At 43.5% G+C, this 20,361-nt stretch overlaps 1 long non-coding RNA gene and 2 other non-coding genes across 3 annotated transcripts; all 3 read right to left on the reverse strand.

Annotated features, from left to right (window-relative positions):
• Positions 1 to 10,163: 10,163 nt before the first annotated feature.
• Positions 10,164 to 10,235, reverse strand: TRNAC-GCA (transfer RNA cysteine (anticodon GCA)). The gene has a single exon. It is a non-coding gene; the product is annotated as a tRNA-Cys (tRNA).
• Positions 10,236 to 10,323: 88 nt separating this feature from the next.
• On the reverse strand, positions 10,324 to 10,396 carry TRNAF-GAA (transfer RNA phenylalanine (anticodon GAA)). The gene has a single exon. It is a non-coding gene; the product is annotated as a tRNA-Phe (tRNA).
• Positions 10,397 to 11,474: 1,078 nt separating this feature from the next.
• On the reverse strand, positions 11,475 to 16,294 carry LOC138358850 (uncharacterized). The gene is made up of 2 exons (XR_011225590.1): positions 15,675 to 16,294; positions 11,475 to 12,358 (listed from the first exon to the last, which is right to left on the reverse strand). It is a non-coding gene; the product is annotated as an uncharacterized lncRNA (long non-coding RNA).
• Positions 16,295 to 20,361: the final 4,067 nt, after the last annotated feature.

Below are 20,361 nucleotides of genomic sequence, written 5' to 3' on the forward strand. Positions count from 1 at the left end.
GTCGCAACCTGCAACTGGTCCGCCACAAGAGCACCATGGAGGTGAAGGACCGGTGAGACATCGGGAACGAACTTACCCGCAATCTTGCGGATACGCTTCCAGACCAGTAGGAGAGGAGTTTTGGACGTAACGGTGGAGACATAAGACGCCCAGCAAGCACGTTTAGCCGCACGGATGGTCCTACGGGCCACCGCACTCGCCTTCCGAAGCAAAAGAAAAGACTCAACCGTCTGCCGGCGGCGATGTCTCTTCCAGGCTGCACGCTTACAGCGGACAGCCCGAGCACAGTCCATACTCCACCAGGGAGGAAGAGCGAGGAATAGAGTGGAGGGCAGCGTCAAAGACAGTGTCATGCAGTGTCATGAAAAAGAAGGGCGCGAGGGAGAGGCAGAACGGAGAGGTCGGAAATAGTAGCACGGAGAGTAAAGAGGCGCCAGTCAGCCTCGGCAAACCACCACCTAGGGAAGGAGAGAAGAGGGCGAAAAGAGAAAAAAGTGACATGGATAGAAAAATGGTCACTGCCATGGAGGTCATCAAGGACCTGCCACCCGAAATCTAAGGAAAGGGATTGAGAAAGATTGAGACAAGAAAGGGAGCGAGTTCGAGAGTCCAAATGAGTGGGCTTACGTGAATTAAAAAGGGACAGGGAAGAAGAGAGGAAGAAAGGTCAAGGAGGCGACCCCGGGTGTTTGTCAGCACATCACCCCAAAGGGCATGATGACAATTGAAATCACCCAGCAGGAGCACAGGCTCCGGCAAGGAGTCTAGGAGGTGTTTAAGATCGGGAAGAGAAAGTGGGACAGTGGGGGGGAGATAAATGGAACAAACCATCTACGCACAAAGACACGGGCGGCAGAACAGTGGAGAGGCGAGGAAAAAAGTAAGGGGACAAAGGGAACATCGGAGCGAATCAGGAGAGCAGAAGAATTATGGGCCCCAGCTACACCGGGGGAAGGGGAGAGAAAATAATAGCCACGGAAGCGACAAGAACGAGTACCAAGCATCGGCTCCTGGAGACAGACACAAAGGGGCGAAAACTGTGAAATGAGAAGTTGGAGGTCAAGGAAATTGGCGTAAAATCCACGGATGTCCCATTGAAGAAAAGACATCAACAAAGAGAGAGAGGAGAGCAACAGAGAGCAAAGAAGAAACAAAGGTGAAGAAGGAACACAGCACACTAAAAAAGTACAGAGTCAGGATCAGGGTCAGCGAAGTCAGGGTTAGGGGGCATGGGTAAATTGAGTAAAGAAGGAGGGAAAGAAGCGGGAGGACGGGGCAGAGGTGGACGAGCAGGGTCTGGAGGAGAAGGAAAGAGAGGAGGGGGGCAGAAAGAGGGGAGCGCACCTCAGCAAGGGCAGTAACCGAGATGGAACCGAGGGCTAAAGAAACCCCCACAGTAGGAACAAGGGGCTCCACCACCGAAGCGGGAGGGGAAGGAACGATACAATCAGAGATAGGGGGTGAAGAAGAAAGCAAAGCTTTCTTACCGACAGGGGAGGAGGAAGGAGAGGAACCAGGTTTCCGCTTCTGACTCAAAGATACAGGCGTCCCACCAGCAATGTACTGGGCAACAGACTCCAGTGTCTCGATAGGAGAAGAAGAGTGAGAGCGAACAACACAACCATCAGGAGAGCGATGGACGTCGGCCCGCACAGTCAGGCGGCGTGGAGAGCCAAGAGACAGAGGAGAAGGACGGGAAGAAGGACTAGAGGGAGAGGAAATAGAAGACACAGGAGACGTGACAGACTGGGTAGAAAGAAGGGGAGCCCTAGACAGAGAACCAGGAGGGGGGACCCTTCGGGACAGAATGGAGGGAAACGGGGGAGGTGGTGGTGGGCGTGTCCGGGTCTAAGGCTCAGAAACGGTTGTGAGACTGAGGAAGGCGGGAAGGACGAGGAGAGGAAGAGCGCACCACGCGAGGATAGGAGACACCAGCGAAAGAGGGGAGACGATGAACTTGGCGCCGAGCCTCAGGAAAAGATAAACGGTCCCGGTGCTTCAAGTTGAGGACAGCCGCCTCAAGTTTGTAACGAATACACGCACGGGAGAAGGTAGGGTGGGCCTCACCGCAATTGAGGCAGCGGGCCTGGGGAGAAGTGCACTCCAACTTAGAGTGACCCTTGCTTCCACACAGGGGACAGAGAGAGACAGGAATAGAGCATTTGAGGGTACCATGCCCGAACTTCCAGCACTTACTGCAGAGCCGAGGAGATGGAATATACTCCTGAACGGAGCACCTGGCACCAGCAAGAATGACAGAGGGCGGAAGGGTCCTACCATCAAAGGTAACCTTCACAACCCGAAGGGGCAGACGGCGATGACCACGAGGGGGACGAGTAAATGTATCCACCTGGAGGACAGAATGACCCTGGGCCTCGAGGATATGCTTGATATCCTCGTGGCAGTCTTTGAGATCCCTAACACCGGTCGCAACATGGTGCGGGAGGAGAACAGTGCCAACACTGGCATTAAACTGAGCATTCTTCGAGACCTGAACAGGGGTTTTGCCAAGGCAGGATAAGGCGGCCAAGCAAGTGGCCACATCCTGAGAAGGAGCAGCAATGACACGGGTACCAAGACGAGTGGGGTTGAAGGTGACAGAGGCATCCGCGGAATCGACAAGATGCCTATGAAGGAAAAAATCGTCAGGAGTTGAATCCAAAGGTTGGAGGTCAAAGTACTTAGTCCATGTAGCAGAACCAAACAAAGCATGGAATGAAGGAGGACGGGAAGGGAGCATACGAGAGCGGCCGTGGCGGGGACGGCTATGAGAACCCATAGAGAGAGAGACGGGTCGAAAGGTGCAGTAGTCGCAAGAAGAGATGGAGCCGTGCAAAGGGGCGAGACGGTCACCACAGCAGGCTTGGGGCTCGACCCAACCACAGAGGAGGGAGGGGAGCAGGGAGGAAGAGTCCGGTCTGGGCCTAAACCGGGTCCTGTAGTGGAGGCTACAGATTCTGGTCTTCCCGGACGGTCCGACTCAGGGGCCTGGTCGGCCACCCCATGAGCCTGGTTAAGAGAAGTCAAGTCGTCATCCATACAGCAAACCAACATATAAAGGATGGGACCCGGAACCAAGGAATACCACCTACCAGGGCAGCCAGGGAGGCCGAGCGGGGGCCAGTGCAGGAAGGGTGTGTCGTCCCCAGCGGTGCTCCCCCTTTTCAACAGGGGAGTACTACTACTTCGTTCATTCTCCCACACTGGTGCTAAGACCCCAGTCCCCCTATCGCCCCAGTCTGGACACCCAACCATCCACTCAGGGCGGCCTCTCATAAGCGACCCCTCCAGCGGGTGGTCCGATGGCTCACAAGGCCCCTACATGGTGCCCTTCAGCACGTACACCACCCAAAGAGGGGGCAGGAGAGGGGGCACAGGCAACCCACACCTGTCCCAGGGAGGTGTACGTGAGCCCCTCACCACGGCAAGGAGGCAACACGGAGGGGTCACAGACCCAAGAAGTGGGCTCTGATTGGTCAATAAAGTCATGTGACCTCAGCCAGCCAATCACCGGCCGGCGGGCGCCACACACAAAATGGTGGATTTGCAGGCCAGGGGGCGCCATTTTGTTGTACCTCAGGAAACGACTTTACCCCCCTTTATCTACAAATTTAAAACGCAAATTTCTCCCCATATAAGCAACCATATTGGTAGCCTCATACATCAAAAGATTCCCTGCATCTCAGAGAACCTGCAGGTAAGCTGATATGACTCTTGAATCCGGTATATGGGAGAAATTGGAGAGGGCATCGTCACAACAGTTATTTGTTATGCTGATGATATATGTTTACAGGCTGCCTCCGAGCCTAGAATGCAAGTTCTGCTCGATGCTTTTGCTACTTGAGCTGAGGAATGTGGCCTCCTTATCTCTGTACAGAAAACTCGTGCCCTCATTTCCTGTGGTATTCCACCAGCCAATTATTATATAAATGGGCGAGCACTTGAGAACTGCGATTCTTACAGATACCTTGGTGTCCCCATTAACGACCCTGGGTACCTTTCTTCTCTCAAAAGAAGACTGCGAGAGAGACTAAAGCCCTTGCGGGTCCTTGTTGGTGTCAATCATGGAATTAACGTGAGACTTGCTAGAATGTTTTATGTATCATTTATACGCCCTGTGATTGACTACAATGCTCTACATCTCACACAGACTGGATACATCTGTATACAGACAAAGAGCTGAAATCTCTTGAAACCTTGCAAATTGAAGCTATGCGTCTCATCCTTGGGGCTCCAAAGTCCACAAGAACAGTTAATATGAGAGCAGAGTTAAAATTACCAACCATAAGTGAGAGAATTTTGTCTATTAGCACAGTTTTCAGCGTGAAGGCATTGAATAGATCTCGGTAACACATGACGTTTCAAGCTAAACTTTCTAGTATGCTACTCACCTGAGGTCTATAGACCTCAGGTGAGTGTAGATTCTAGATTCTTAGATTAAGAACCTGCCCGAAACGCTGCGCGTACTAGTGGCTTTACAAGAATGTAATTACTATGCTATGTATCCTCACAATCCCAATGTACCTTCTTGTATATATAAAAATAAATGAATAAATAGAAGAGCGAAATCTGATTAGGTAATTTTTGTTCTACAATGTAGCCAACTCCATCAAAATATTAAATATATACCCAACTCAATTAATGATTAATCAACCAATTACTCCATGGGATAACTAACAAAATCAATCTATCGGTTGATTTTGTAAATGCGCCCAAGAAAGACAGTGTGCACTCTACATTATTAAAATAGTTAACACTGAAAAGCATCACTGAGAGTACTCAGAGTATGGGTAACGATGTGTATCAGTGCAATACCGACGGCTCTGTAGAAGAAGGTGGACGATGTACCGGATGTGCATGTAATATATTTGAACAATCTTCTCTCGTACATACAGCAATGAAGCGCTTCAATGACTGGGCAAGTACAACTCAAACCGAACTTGCAGGCATATACCTTGCCACTGAATTTTTAAAAGACAAAGGCAGTGGACTTATATACTGTGACTCGCAGAGTGCACTCCTGGCATTGAACGCACATAGTAGTAATACCCAGAAAATACTCAGTGATATTCGAATGAATGTTTGAGCTGCTAAAGAAAACAGATTTGAAATTAAATTCTTATAGATACCATCACATGTTGGCATCTCAAGTCATGACACTGTTCATATGCTTGCAAAGACAGCCTGTAGAAAATCAGTGGTAGAAATTGATATGGGTGTTTCATTAGCAGTGACAAAGAGAATACTTAAACAAATATCTAATAAAAATCTCCCCAACCTAACAAATTCACAAAGACCTGAAAGTTGTAGCATTAAATATTATGATTAGATATCGTAAGGAGACATTCACATATGGGACTAATAGAACAAGAACTCGGCAATGTGATGTTACAGTGGCCAGGATACGTCTGAGATATAGACGTATGTCAGCTTTCTCAAAACCCAAATCTTGAGAACACAATGTGTCAATTTTGTGACAGAAAACATTCACTCCCTTGAACATTATATTGTAGAATGTCCCATATTGACTGACTTTCGCCCTCCTGGGCTAAGGTATGCTGAACTCTGTAACTACTACATGAGTACTGGAACACTTGATATATTGGACTTGTACCCTAGATTGACCATGTAATATATCAATTATACAATGTATGTATAAGATGTAACTATATAACCTGAGCTTGTAAAAGCACCTTAATCACCTTCAGTGATTAAGTGCTTAATTGCACACTAGTTTCTCTATCAGCTATCTTACTCTGTCAGAGTAAAAGAGACAATGTATGTGAATGAATGTGTGTGTGTATATATATATGTATATGTACGTATATGTGTGGGTATGCATATGTATGTGTATAAAGTATAGGTGGAAAGCTAATCAGAATTACATTTCACATTTGTAAATGTACATTAATGACACTATATAAAAGACACATCTAACACTTAATGTAAGGCATAAGTAAATCTGTGTATCTATGTATTTACGTATATAGGTTAGCTTAGCATTTTAAAAGCAACGAATCACCTTCTGTGGTTGATTGTTCAATAAATCCTTGAACTATATGTTTAACACATCTCTAACCCTGTCCATGGAGGACAGGAGAAAATGTATATATGCTGGTTAGCATTGTAGATGTGTGGCCACGTCTGTGGTAGAAAATAATATAAATAAAATCTCTATATTATGATGATCACATCAACACATCTACACTAAAGTAGGTAGGATGTGTGAGGGCGAGAGTGGGTGTAGGTAGGATGGGAGGGTGAGGTGTAGGTAGGATGGGTGGGTCAGATGTAGGTAGGATGGGTGGGTGAGGTGTAGGTACGATGCGTGAGGGCGGAAGTGGGCGTAGGTAAGATGGGTGGGGACGGGAAAGGATGTAGGAAGGAAGGACGAGTGGCGGCCGAGAGTGGGTGTAGGTTGGTGTTATGACCTTTGACCTCTGGGTATGGGGTATGGTTCCTCTGCTTTTGCAGTAACAAATATATAATAATACGGTCTTGCCTATTAAAAGTGTCGAGGGTAAATAATTCAACTGTTTACTCAACAAAGCAATATACTTAAAGTGAGGATAACAAAGAACATACAAACTTCTAAATGGAAATACAGGCAGCCAGAAATATTAATGCACCAGAATACAATAACATTATATAAGCACTGATCACTATTTTAAAACTTAAATGGATAGATGGGTATGCAAATAATGGTCTAACCAGGCAATTAGCTATGTTACTAAACAATAAATAGGTACCACAGACTTATCACAACAACATGACCACCCCAGCCAGCTCCACCCACGCCACTGATAGCATTAGCAAAATATTACATACAGGCACACTACAGCTTGCTATATATACATCAAACATATATACTGGAAAACAAATGGATATAATGTTTAATTTAAATAACTGAGGACAGAAATAATGGACATACATAGTTTATCATAATAAATGTTAGAATAAAAAATATGGATTCGTAACAGTAGGATGGGTTGGGGTAAGAGTTAGTGTAATTAGGATGTGTGGGTGAGGTGTAGGTAGGATGGATGGGGGCGAGAGTAGGTGTTGGTAGGATATATGGGTGGGGGCCGGGGTGGGTGAGGTATGTGTGGGATGGGTTGGGGGGCGGAAGTGGGTGAGGTGTAAATAGGATGGATTTGGGAGGGAGTGGGTGAGGTGTAGGTAGGATGGGTGGGGGCGGACATGGATTTGGTATAGGTAAGATGGGTAGGGTCAGGAGTGGGTGAGGTGTAGGTAGGATGGGTAGGTGAGGTCTATTTATTTATTTATTTATTTATTTATTCATATACAAGAAGATACATTGGGTTTGTGAGAATACATAGCATAGTAATTTATAATCTTGTAAAGCCACTAGTACGCGCTGCGTTTCGGGCAGGTCCTTAATCTAACACATAATTTTAAGTAGGTAAATTCTAGCGGAATTAATAAAATGATAACAGATACATTGTAAGAAAGACAAAAAATGAGATGAGAGAGATTAGTAAGTATATTAAAGCACATTGGTATATTAAAGCTATGATTGATTACATTAACAGCTTGAGTGGTAATTTAAACGAAGATTAATAGGCACCATACAGCAAATTGAAAGCACATATGAGAAGACAGCAATGATTATTATGATTATTATGAATGATCTTAGTTATGTCTTGTATATGGGTGCTGAAGTTGAGTCTCTTGTCTAGGAATAGTGTAGGTAGGATACCTGTTTGATGGGGGCTCTCAAAGTTCTACGGAGTAGGGCTCATCGGAGCCCTGGCCGATGCCAGGCTTGACTTGTGAGAGCTTGATCCAACAGGCTGTTGCTTGGAGCGGCCAGCAGGCCCACAAATCCACCACAGTCCTCTTGGTCTGCCACTTCTTGAAGAAAACTATCTAGTTTTCTTTTGAAAATGTCTACGGTTATTCCGGTAATATTTCTAATACTCGCTGGGAGGATGTTGAACAACCGTGGATCTTTGATGATTATACAGTGTTCTCTGAACTCCCTCTATTACAACAATCTTTCCTGCTCTGAAGGGAAGAAGTGAGTACTGAGCAGTACTCAAGACGGGACATTACAAGTGATTTGAAGAGTACAACCATTGTGATGGGATCCCTGGATTTGAAAGTTCTTGTTGAAAATTTCCAACACTAATACAATATTATTGTATTATTATAAACTAATGTTAAAATATACTAATTACTGTAGTTACTAAAATTTACTAACAGTAGGGTTCACATGAACTAATTATTATATCTGTATAAGAATACTGGAAGTCTTACGAAACCAAGCACCAGTATTGCGTCAGATTCTACCTAGTTAAACACATTTATATCCAGTGTGTTAGAGAATTGAATGTGATTCTCTAAAATCATCAGTATTCCGTGTGATAATTATTTACGGATAACATAACTCCCAAATAATTCCAAATCGAGAGTTTTTAGTTACAATTGTTATCAAGTAATAAATTTACCGTCACGCGTGAATGCCATGGAGAAAACTAAAATCTTCTCCATTTCTTGTTTACTGCCATAAGACGAGAAAGTAATAATATTTAACTCCCTAGAATTACAACCCAGTCTTTATTAAAGCATTTTAGCCACAACTGCGCGAAATAATATTATTCGTGATAAATAATTTCTGTGGCGAATGCGAGACGCGAGCGGGGAGGGAGACGCCATTGTGATTTGTGGCTCGAAGAGGACAAGACGCCAGTGTGCGGCGTGAAGTCGCATGTTGCGGAATTGAGCAACAAGTTTTGGTGTCAGAGTCTAGGACACGTTACGGTGAAGTTGTCAGCAAGATTTAACCTGATACTCATCATAGAACTAGTTAATTTTGTTCTACGTGATCTGTCGTGACCGGCCAACTAAACGCGTCGACATTCAAGCCAAGCTATCAACCACGTGTTCGCCATTGTGAGAGTGGAGCTTGGGACGCGGTTTCGGCAAGCCTCAATTTAATCTGTACCCCTTAGCTAAGTATATATATAACTTCCTTTTGATGCATCATTAGAGATTGTATATGTCGGGGTAGCTTGTCGTTACATTGAGCAACCTCAACAAAACCCATGTTAGTATTCTAACTAATTTATTTTTCATTTCCATGAATATAGATATTTTAGTAGCCTAATGCATTGCTACGTAATATCCCTTAAATTACAGCTCGCGTGTGAGGAATCCACGAGCTGTTACCTTACCCGTGTTATTCATCTCCCAGTGTTCTACGAGGAATTCCGGAGATCCCGAGGACGATTCGTAACTGATGTCTTTGAAATCGTCTTCAAGCTAAGACTTTTCGTATTCCCTTAATTAATCAAATTCTCATTATTTTATTTTATCATTTAATGGAATACTGTGTACACTGGAGATAATACGTGTTTATTAGAACGATTAATTTCTGATGTTAATGATCCATATATTTACTGGTGATAAATTTTTTATAGATTTCTTTAATTGGTCATAAGAATAAGTTATTACACAATGGACTGGTGCACGAACCACACTAGCTCCTAGACGTATATGAAGTTCTAGCAATAACCCCCCAATGTAGGTGTTTGAGCCTTTGATTCAAGTTAATTATTTATACAGCCCATTAATTTTTTATGTGATTATACTTCCTAATATTTAGCCATAGACACTGGTTCTTCAAGGAATTTCTAATGATCACTTTTTATTAGTTTCCCTCTTTACTATAAAAGCGGGTGGTCCTTCGTAATTGATTTCATTACTTTAATATTTAAATAAATAGAGTCAAGCCCCAAATGTCCCACAGTTCTTGTAATCCATCCTATCATTTTTCTGGCTGACGGAATATTTGCTTGGTTATGCTCCCTAAACGTTAGACGTCAGACATCATTATTCCCAAATCCTTTATATGCTGTTTCATACTATGGGCAGATCTTCAGATCTACCCCTTCTAATAGAACGTCGCATTTTGACCGTATACTCTAAGGCCAAAATTTGTCTACTAGAAAATGGTAGCGGCTCGCGAAACTGACATAATGTCCTGTTTGGGTCCTCTAGTAGGTTAGGATAAGAGAACTTTAGTACGACAGTTTCTTGACGTTGGGAACCCTTACGACGACTGGCTGCGTGAAACCAGATTGGGTCTTCTAGATGGTTGGGTTAGGGCACGTTAATAAACTTCCCTAAAACCTTAAGAGAGGGGGCGCCCGGGATTGAACCAGGGACCTCTCGATCTGCAGTCGAATGCTCTACCACTGAGCTACACCCCCCATCTACTGCGGACCTTGGAGAGAGAAAGTGATGCTCACAAGGTCTCTCAGGCAAACCTCAAAATTGGTTGCTGCTGAGTAAAATCTCTGCCCAGACCCGGGATCGAACCGGGGACCTTTAGATCTTCAGTCTAACGCTCTCCCAACTGAGCTATCTAGGCGTTCATTTACATGAATCTACTTGTTTATATAAGCTCTTTTCTCAACTACATGTTTAGTTTCCTAACTAAATTAAATTGACCCTTGCATCCCATTCTCGTCTGTCTTTGATTATCGTTCATTATAGAAGTTGAAGATAGGGAAGAGGAAAGAGGTCAAGGGCCTCTCCTTTCCTTTCCCTCCCTCGATCTCCACCGTCTCATGCAATATTCCCCCCTTTCTCCACCTCTCTCCCCGTCATCCCCCTCCACCTTTCTTCCCAACATCCTCCTCCACCCTCACTACTCCCGCCCCCCCCTCGTCTCACACCTCTTCCCACTCTTTCCGCCTTTCTCTTTCTCCATCCTTCTATTGATAAACTTCCCCTTCTCCTTCACACTTTCAGTTAAACTCAGGTAAACTCTTCGAGCAACCAGCGTCTCAACCTTCTCCTTTCCTCTGTACACTCATCCTGTCCTTTGACAAAATATTTCAGCCTCGCAGCACAATGTAAGAGCGGGCATACTGCACAAGCCCCTCCCCCTCCCCCCTTAACGACACGTAAACCTGGTTAGGTTACAGAGAATTTATTAGGTATAGCTTCGTTTTTATCTTAAACTGGTTGAGAGAGGTACAGTCTTTAACATGGTTGGGAAGGTCATTCCACAATCTGGGTCCCTTGATTTGTAGAGCATTTCTAGTTTGATTAAGTCGTACTCTAGGAATATCAAAACTGTATTTATTTCTGGTGTGGTGCTCATGGGTTCTGTTACAACCTTCTATGAAGCTTTTGAGGTCAGGATTGGCATTACAGTTTAGCGTTTTATATATGTATAATACACATGAGAGAATGTGCAGTGACTTGATGTCTAACATATTCAGAGATTTGAGTAGGGGTGCCGAGTGATGTCTGGGGCTAGAGTTGGATATTGTCCTAATAGCAGCTTTGTGTTGAGTAATTAGAGGACGTAAATGATTTTGGGTAGTAGAGCCCCAAGCACAAATACCATAGTTGAGATATGGATAGATAAGGGAGTAATAGAGAGTCACCAGGGCAGGGCGGGGTACATAATTTTCTGAGGTTGGAAGAAAACGTGCTCAGATTGGGAACTTGTTTATTTTATAATGGTAAATAATAAATTAATATATAATAAATTAATAAATAATAAATTAATAAATAATAAAATAATTATTATTATATAATAAATAATAATAATAACAAATAGTATAATGATATGCAATTATTTTTAATGAATCAAATAGCTAATTAGGATGAATGATAAATAATTATTGACTAGTGCATAACAATAAAGTATTAAGGAATAATTATAATGAATAATCCTTAATGATAAAGTAGAAATCAGTTACAATTAATAACTACATCCATAGGTAGTAAATGAAAGTTGCATTAATTTAATTACACTGATTACAATTCATGGGAATATTTCTTAGCTATCTGCAGGCTTATCACTTTGGGGGTTCCGGCAGAGCACCCCCAATCCCGCGAGGGCCAGCGGGAGAAGGGTTTCCTTACTCTTACTAGCACGTAGACTGGGCAAAGGATTAGCTGCGGACAGCGGGACACTTGGGGACCGGCGCTGCACCCCCACCGCAGGCCAGCTGGCCGGACCCCCCCCCCTCCCGAAGGGCGAGGCCCGGTGGCCGCTAGGAGGCCTCAGAGTGGCGGAGCAACAACGTCCCTAACGTAGTCAGCTGGTGGTTTCAGCTGGTTGCTGGACCCGCCATTATCTCCGTTGGCGAGCCCGTCAAGAGAGCTGAGTGGCCCTACCAATTCTAAAGGCAAGAGGGCGTGGTCGGCTGGAGGCGAGCCTAGCTCAACCCCCAACCCCGAAGGGCAAACGCGGCGGCTGGCCGCTGTAACTAGGAATGTGTGTCGACCTCATGGGTGCAGTAGTCTGCCCTCGGGCTCCATCCCTTTTCCTTGTTCATCAATGGTGTACCTTATGCGCCTTCCGTAGTCGGTTCTGGAAGTATAAAGGCAGTAAGGGTGGGCAGAAACGGGCATGCAGTATGAACGTGACGGACAAGGAACCTACCCCTTAAGGGTACTGCTGGAATTAGTTTCTAAGAGGAGGGGGACATTTCCGGAAGCGAACTGGGCAAGTGTCATTAATGGATAAAGCCAGGGTTATACCCTGCAGAAACTCTGAAAAGGAACACTGGCACAGGGAATAGGAGTGACTAGAGGGGAAAGGAAGAGAAAAAAGATCTTCCAGGAAACTAGTCTGTAGCGAAGTGAGGTAACTATCAAACCGAGCAGAACTTTAGCGGGAAAAAACCCCAGACAAGTAAAAAAGGTTGGGAAAACCAGTTACCGTATCTGGGTCAAGGGCAGAAGTTTATCCAGGGGGAGGGATCTAGCAAGTAATAATTCATTTCAAAATAATCCTATAGAACAATATTAAACAATAGAACAGCCCAACATAATCAATATTTATATGACCACTATATATACAATATCAAATCAATATATAAATAAAACCATAAATCAAATATAAGAAACAGGTCTTAAGGCGTAACTGCAACATGCTTGCGTCCAGAGTGACATGAATTATAAGGATGGTAACCGAGTCCGTTACAGTGATCTCCATTGTAAGTTGGCCTCCGAAAAGCATGTTAAGAGCTGAACAGTTAGCCTAAGAAACTGCCTTATGAGTCGCAAATGAGTTTAGTCTGAGTGTCAATGAGCATTCTGCGAGCAGCAGTACCCCAAGAACTTCAAGATCTGGGGATCTGAGGCAAAGTGAAATGGACACCAGGAAGGCTAGGGATCCGTAAATGTAAAATAATTAATGTAATTAATATAGTAAAATAACAGAAATAAGGACGAAAATAGTAAACCAACCCCCAGACTCATAATAAATTACTACGGACAAGATGGAAATAAAAATTGAATGACAGTACTATAAATTAGTATAGCAACTAATGAATATATACATACACATACATATATATATATATATATATATATATATATATATATATATATATATATATATATATATATATATATATATATATATATATATACATATATACACATACATATACATATATACACATACATATACATATGCACACACACACACACACATACATTCACAAGAAATAAATAGTACCTTACAAATATAACGAAGTTTTCACTAAGAAAATGTAAAAGAGACATAAGCACTAGAAGGATAGGGAAAAGCACAAAATACTCTTTCCAAGGTACGAGGTCGCAGGGCCATTAGCCGGCTAACAGGGCGGGCCCACCCAGCTAAGGGCTCCACAAGGGTCCCGGCTAAGGGCGTAACGGCTGGCCCAGCTAATGGGCTTAGTACGGGCCGACCGAGTGCATGGCGAAAAATGCCAGAGAAAACGATAACAAGTAAAGCAGAGGGAGGGTAGAAGTAAGGCGACTAAAACCCGGACCTAATAATAAAGAACTTAAATAAGTAGTAGTATGATACAGTAGGAACTCTATAAATAGATAAATAAGTAAATGTCCCACACTGGGGAGGAGGAAGTAAGCAGGGAAACCCTAACATTAACAAACCAACAATAACGTAGCATGCACAACACGAACACTAGTGGTCAACAAGGGCAAAATAAGGGCTTAACAAACAACAGTTGCCAAATGTAAACTGTAAAATCCTGCCTCTGAACATCAGCAGCTGGAACACCTGCAGCTGGACGTTGGCAACTGGTGCATCGACATCTGCCAAAGATAAATAAATAGTGGCAACTGGCCACCAGGGAAAACTTCGGTTATAAGTAGAAGTCCAACTGCAAGACAATTAGGGACCATATAGAACCTGGGAGCCAACAAATGAATGATGAGTATCTTCGGCCGCTGCCGAAGATACAAAATTAGCGGCGACGGGCCAATTAAGGGGGAAACTGCAGCAGTAAGGGAAGTGCGACTGCAAAACAGATCATGCTCAAATAATGCTGGAATATAACTCTTTCGAGAAAACGGGATTAATGCATGAAGCTGAAATAAATTACAATCAAATACAATAAACTGAAAGGAGTGCTAATAGGCACCACGTCGGCTGGAACGCTTCTGCTGGAACTTCGGGGGCTGGCGCGTCGGCAGCTGGACCCTTGGGAGCTGGAACGCAGTAGGATGGGCATTATCAGTTGGGACCGCTTCAACTGGAACATCAGGAACAACTTCAGCCGTAGCATGGGAGCTGGTCCAACAACCGCTGGAACGCCAGCAGCTGGACGATGTTCCACCTGGACAGCAGCAAGCTGGGACAGCAACAGCTGTACCCACAGCAGCTAGAACACCGACTGCCGGGAATGTCAGCAACCGGAACACCAACAGCTGCAGCAGCTGGAAACCAAAATTGAGGAACAACGTAGTAAGAGAGTGGCGGCTCGGACACTAGGGCAGACGGCTGGACCAGCTGCAACAGACCCAACCGAGCATCGGCCGCTAGAACACAGTGACACGTCGCAGGAAGAACGATCTAAGCTCGCTACAACTTAAAGGCAATAAGCAAAAGTTAAACAAACCTAAATGTAAAACCTGCAAAAGAAAACATGCAGCTTGACACTGCATTAAAATCATTAATAAGTTAAGGAAACTTATGGAAAAACACAAGTCCATGAAAACTTAAAGCTAGAGGCCGGAGGCCTGTGGCACAGCAGCTAGCCTAACCTAGCTAACTTTACCTAATAACTTAAAGGCAATAAGCAAAAGTTAAAACAAACCTAAATGTAAAACCTGCAAAAGAAAACATGCAGCTTGACACCATTAAATTTATTAATAAATTAAGGAAACTTATGGAAAATACAAGTCCATGAAAAATTAAAGCTAGGGGTGAAAGCAAAGGTAAAATTACAGTAAATATTGTAGCGTAAGGAAACACGCCATGACTAACAGTCAGACTGTAAAGAAGCACTTATATAAAGAACGTAAATAATAAATAACGGCACAACAGAAGTCGCCCAAGCAGCATACCTCACGTCGACTGGGTGAGGGAGCTTAAGGTACAGGGCTGAGCAGTTGGGGGAGGTGGGGTGGTGGACAGGCCTCCTCCCGATTGTGTTTCAAATAACAGCCACCTACTGGAGAAAAACCAGTGCCCCATAACACCGAGGGTCACCTCCCCCTCTAGGACCACTGCACCTGCATTTGGTCACCAAGGCTGAACCAACAGGCGTGCTTCAGGGCGCGCGCGCCAACACAGAGACAAACACTGGTCCGGTGCGCCAACAACACAAACACTGGTCCGGCACGCCAACAACACAAACACTGGTCCGGCGCGCCAACAACACAAACACTACCTTAAATGTTGAGAAGGGCAGGACGGGTCGCTCCGAGTCGTTGTCGATAGGAACTGGTGTAGGGTCCATGCTGGGGGAACAGTTGAGCCGGCTAAACTACTGTGTTTACGACTCGCTGAGCAGCAGTGAGCCGTTATGTAAGAGCAGCTGCTGGCTTGGGAAGAGGGGCCATGCAGTCTCCGTCCAGGTTTATATAACCTCGGCTCGTTGCGCGCGCAGCTTGGGGCAGTTAAAGTCAGCTTCCAGACATACGTTTTCTCTTCCACTCAGAAAACCCACCGTTTTTGGGAAAAACAGTGTTCTTATCTGATCTTAGAAAGAATGCGAACAGTTTTTGAAACTTTTTTTGATATATTTAGAATGTGTCCCTGGAAATTCAGCTTGTGGTCAATGAGAATGCCAAGGAATTTGCCATCTTATTTGTTACAAACAGTTGTTTACAGTTGTAATAAAACAGTTGTTTCATTCTTGTACAGCCACTAGTACGCTTAGCGTTTCAGGGAAGTCCCTGGAATACGATCCCTGCCGCGAAGAATCGTTGTTACAACCAAGTACATATTTTACTGTTGAGTTAAACAGAGGCTACAGTTAAGAATTTGCGCCAGTACATCCTCCCCAGCCAGGATACGAACCCATGACAAAGCGCTCGCGGAATGCCAGGTGAGTGTCTTACCACCACACCACGGAGACTGGAGACATGTTCAAGAAGACTGAATTTCTTCTCACACTCTGACACCTTTTATGAGGTTTGTCACCTGAATGCACTTACAAGTGAATCTTCATATGTCCAAAACGTCTGAATCCCTTCCCATATGTTATAAATATAATTGTGTGGTGGGTTTCTATGGGGAAACTGGTACTATTAAGGGGTAAGAGTAGTTAGAAGACAGTATCGAATATGGGAGAGCTAAAAGGCCCGGCCCCCAAAATAAACTATCCACAGTAATAATAACTTGCTACTAGACCATATATGTTAGTCTAAGGGTTGATCAATGCACTCCCACACAGGAAGAAGGGATACTCTGTAATTCATGTACTTATTTATTTACCCCTTAACAACCCCCCATATACACTCACACCAATAACAATAATAATAATAACTTTACCACCCTATCTTAGGACAAAAGCCTTGGTCCACTTAGGCAGGATACAAGGTTTACACTAAGAACAAGCTAGGGTAAAGTACTACTGGATAAGCACTGAAGCTGGATGCAGCTTAGGGTAGTGAGACCACATGGTACCCTAATACAAAACACAACACTTAGGGGTACCCAAAACACTGGCAAATACTATCCCCAGGTCTCACCAATCGTTACTACCAGAGTAGGTACACTTAAAACACCATACTTAACTTAATGGTACAGGAACTTAAGGTAAGGGAAATAAGTAAGAGGAGAAGGGAGGAGATTAGGGGTGCAGCCACGGAGTAGGTCTCGTCCCCACGAACGCCAGCCAGAGAAGAACGCTCCTAGCGACCAGCTAGGCCTCCCGCATGTCGTGGTGCCGGAAGGAGCCTAATTGATCGTGCAGCTAAGCACATTAAAGATCTTCCCCTATGCAACGCATTGTTACTTTACAAATGATTAGAAAGTATTAGTAAGCAAAGTTGGTGCCTATGTTATTATTTAATAATCAACCCCCCAGCTCAGTCTTTAAATGCTCTTTGAGAAACAAGAATAGTCTTACGTCTGGCAAGGAAGATACAAACAATTGCCGCTCGTGATGCACTCAACTGTACTACCAGAAAGTTTAATAGCTCAATTTTGACCTCTGGTTTCCACTGGCGAACCCAGGGTCGTAACACCATACTCTAGACACTCATGAGGGTTGTCACCTGAATGCACTAACATGTGAGTCTTCATGTGTCCACTACGCCTGAATACCTTCCCACACTCTGGACAGTGGTAAGTTTTCATCTTATTTATGATAGGTGCAGGTTGTGTGAAGGTGTTCTCACGATGACTGCATGAGTGGTGATGTTGGGAAGCGCGTCATGGTAGAGCATTAATGATGACGGTAGGCAGGTTTGAGTGTTGTTTCTTAGACTTAAACTTTATGTGAGAACTTGGCGATCAGTGATATGGTGCTTCTTTATGATAGGTGCAGTTTGTGAGAAGGTTTTCCCTTGATGCTGATGCCTGGACACTCACCGTCCAGTGTTGTGGTAATGGGGACGACGCTCACCTAAGCGTTCCAGTATTCATTCTGGTGCCACACTTTGTTCTCCTACTTCTTACTCTTGTTTGTAACATGTTTTCTACTTTTAATTCTTATGGTTTTCTCATGTTTCCAATCAGAGAATATACTTGCATTTTTTTCTTAAAATATAATTGCACACTATTATATACTTTTTGGAGGAAACAGTCCTCCCATGGTGAATGCACTACTGCGCATGTGATCATTTGCTGAGAGAGTCTGGTCGAATGTTATCTTATATGACTGTTTCGGACACCTTCGGTTCAGTACATAAACAACAGACCGGTTAATAAACGTTTTGTATACACGAACCCTTTCGTATATTCATATGCGCTGGCTTATGTTCGCTGCTGTTCTCGTCTTCCAAGACACTATTATGACAAAAACGAGACAATAAAAGTTGATAATATCTGTTGATAATAATGACAACGTAAGGAATCTTACCATAAATAACAATCTCAACAAAAATCACATCATTCTAGGAGGTGATTTCAATATTGACCTGGGTCTTCAGAATAACCCTTAAGTTGACTATTTCCGTAACAGCATGCACTCCTGTATGCTAATCCCCACAATCACCAAGCCCACCCGAGTCACTCAAACATCTGCCACTACCTTGGATCACTTATGGACTAATATAACAGCTCCCCTTACATCTGGGGTAATCTATGACAGAACAACTGACCACTATCCTACCTTCCTCATAGCAAACATGGACACAGCACCACCAGAAAGCAAGAAACTCTCATTCAGGCTACACAGTGAATCAGCTTTAGGCAATCTCTCTAATGCACTTCACAATATTAACTGGGAATCTGAATTTAATAATACACAGGATATAAACTCATTAACTAACCTCTTTCTCTCCAAAACTCTAAGCCTCTACAACACTCACTGTCCCCTCCTTACCAAACAAGTAACTGACAAAAAAAAAAAAAAACAATCCGTGGCTCACAAGTGGCATAATCAAATCAATCAACAAAAAACATGAATATGAAAAGAAATTTAGGATTAGCCTAGTTACAAAGGATGTAGTTAAAAGGTACTCATCAGTGCTTACCAGTATCATAAGAAAAGCCAAACTTTCATATTATGAGACTAGATTCAAAGAAGCAAAAGGCAATATGAAAAGCACATGGAATACCATCTCTAATATCCTTGGAATAAAACAACACTCCCACAACCAGATAACACTCTCTAAGGATGGCCTTACACCGTCATCTGATTTAGAAATGGCAAATGAATTGAATAGCTTCTTTTCATCGGTTGGTGCTAACCTTGCCAGTAAAATCCCACAGAGTCAGACACATATCAACACATATCTCTCAGGCAGCTATCCAAACTCTCTTCTCCTTTCACCAGTCAGCCCGAAAGATGTTGTGTCCATCATGCACTCACTAAAAACCAAAGCTGGGAACATCAGTGAAATCCCATCCATTGTATACAAGAGCGCCTCCCACGCCCTTGCGCCACCTATAGCTCTGCTGTTCAACAAATCCCTTGAGTGTCATACCTTCACTGATATTCTTAAAAAAGCAAGAGTAACGCCAGTTCATAAAGGAGGTAATCCGGCAGACATAAACAATTATAGACCAATATCAAACCTACCCATACTATCAAAAATATTTGAAAAAATTATCTACAAACAGCTCTATTCCTATCTCGTAAAATTCGACATTCTTAGCTCCTGTCAGTTTGGCTTCCGCTCCCAAAAGAGTACCAACGATGCAATTATTAGTCTCCTTGATATAATTTACTCAGCCTTTGACAAAAATGAGTTTCCGATTAGACTCTTCATTGACCTGAGAAAGGCCTTTGACACTGTTAATCACAATTACCTCTTACGTAAACTCCATCATTATGGAATCCGAGGCCATGCACTGGACTATATCCAATCCTATCTTAGTGATAGACACCAATGTGTAGCCATCAATATTATAACCTCTCCCACTCTACCAATAACCGTTGGAGTGCCACAGGGCAGCATCTTGGGACCTCTCCTATTTCTTATATACATCAATGATCTGCCTAATGTCTCTAACATTCTGAAACCTATTTTGTTTGCTGATGATACTACCCTCATCTACTCTAACCCCAACCCACATACACTAAATGATGTTGTTAATAATGAACTATATGGATGTCAACCAGTAAACTAACACTTGACATAGAAAAGACCTACTACATCTTATTTGGAAGCAAATCTACAAATGCAATTCAGCTTCAGATAGACAATGTAGCAATAAAAATGATGGAAAGTTTCTCGGCCTATTCCTAGACAAGAGACTCAACTTCAGTACCCACATACAACACATAACTAAGAAAGTCTCTAAAACAGTTGGGATACTCTCCAAAATCAGATATTATGTACCTAACTCTGCTCTCATCTCTATATTGTGCACTAATCTATCCCTATCTTAATTATGGTATCTGTGCATGGGGTTCAACCACTGCAAACCACCTCAAGGCCATCATCACCCAGCAAAAATCT

The sequence above is a fragment of the Procambarus clarkii genome, chromosome 87 (assembly GCF_040958095.1).
Source record: "Procambarus clarkii isolate CNS0578487 chromosome 87, FALCON_Pclarkii_2.0, whole genome shotgun sequence".
NCBI classification, from domain to species: domain Eukaryota; kingdom Metazoa; phylum Arthropoda; class Malacostraca; order Decapoda; family Cambaridae; genus Procambarus; species Procambarus clarkii.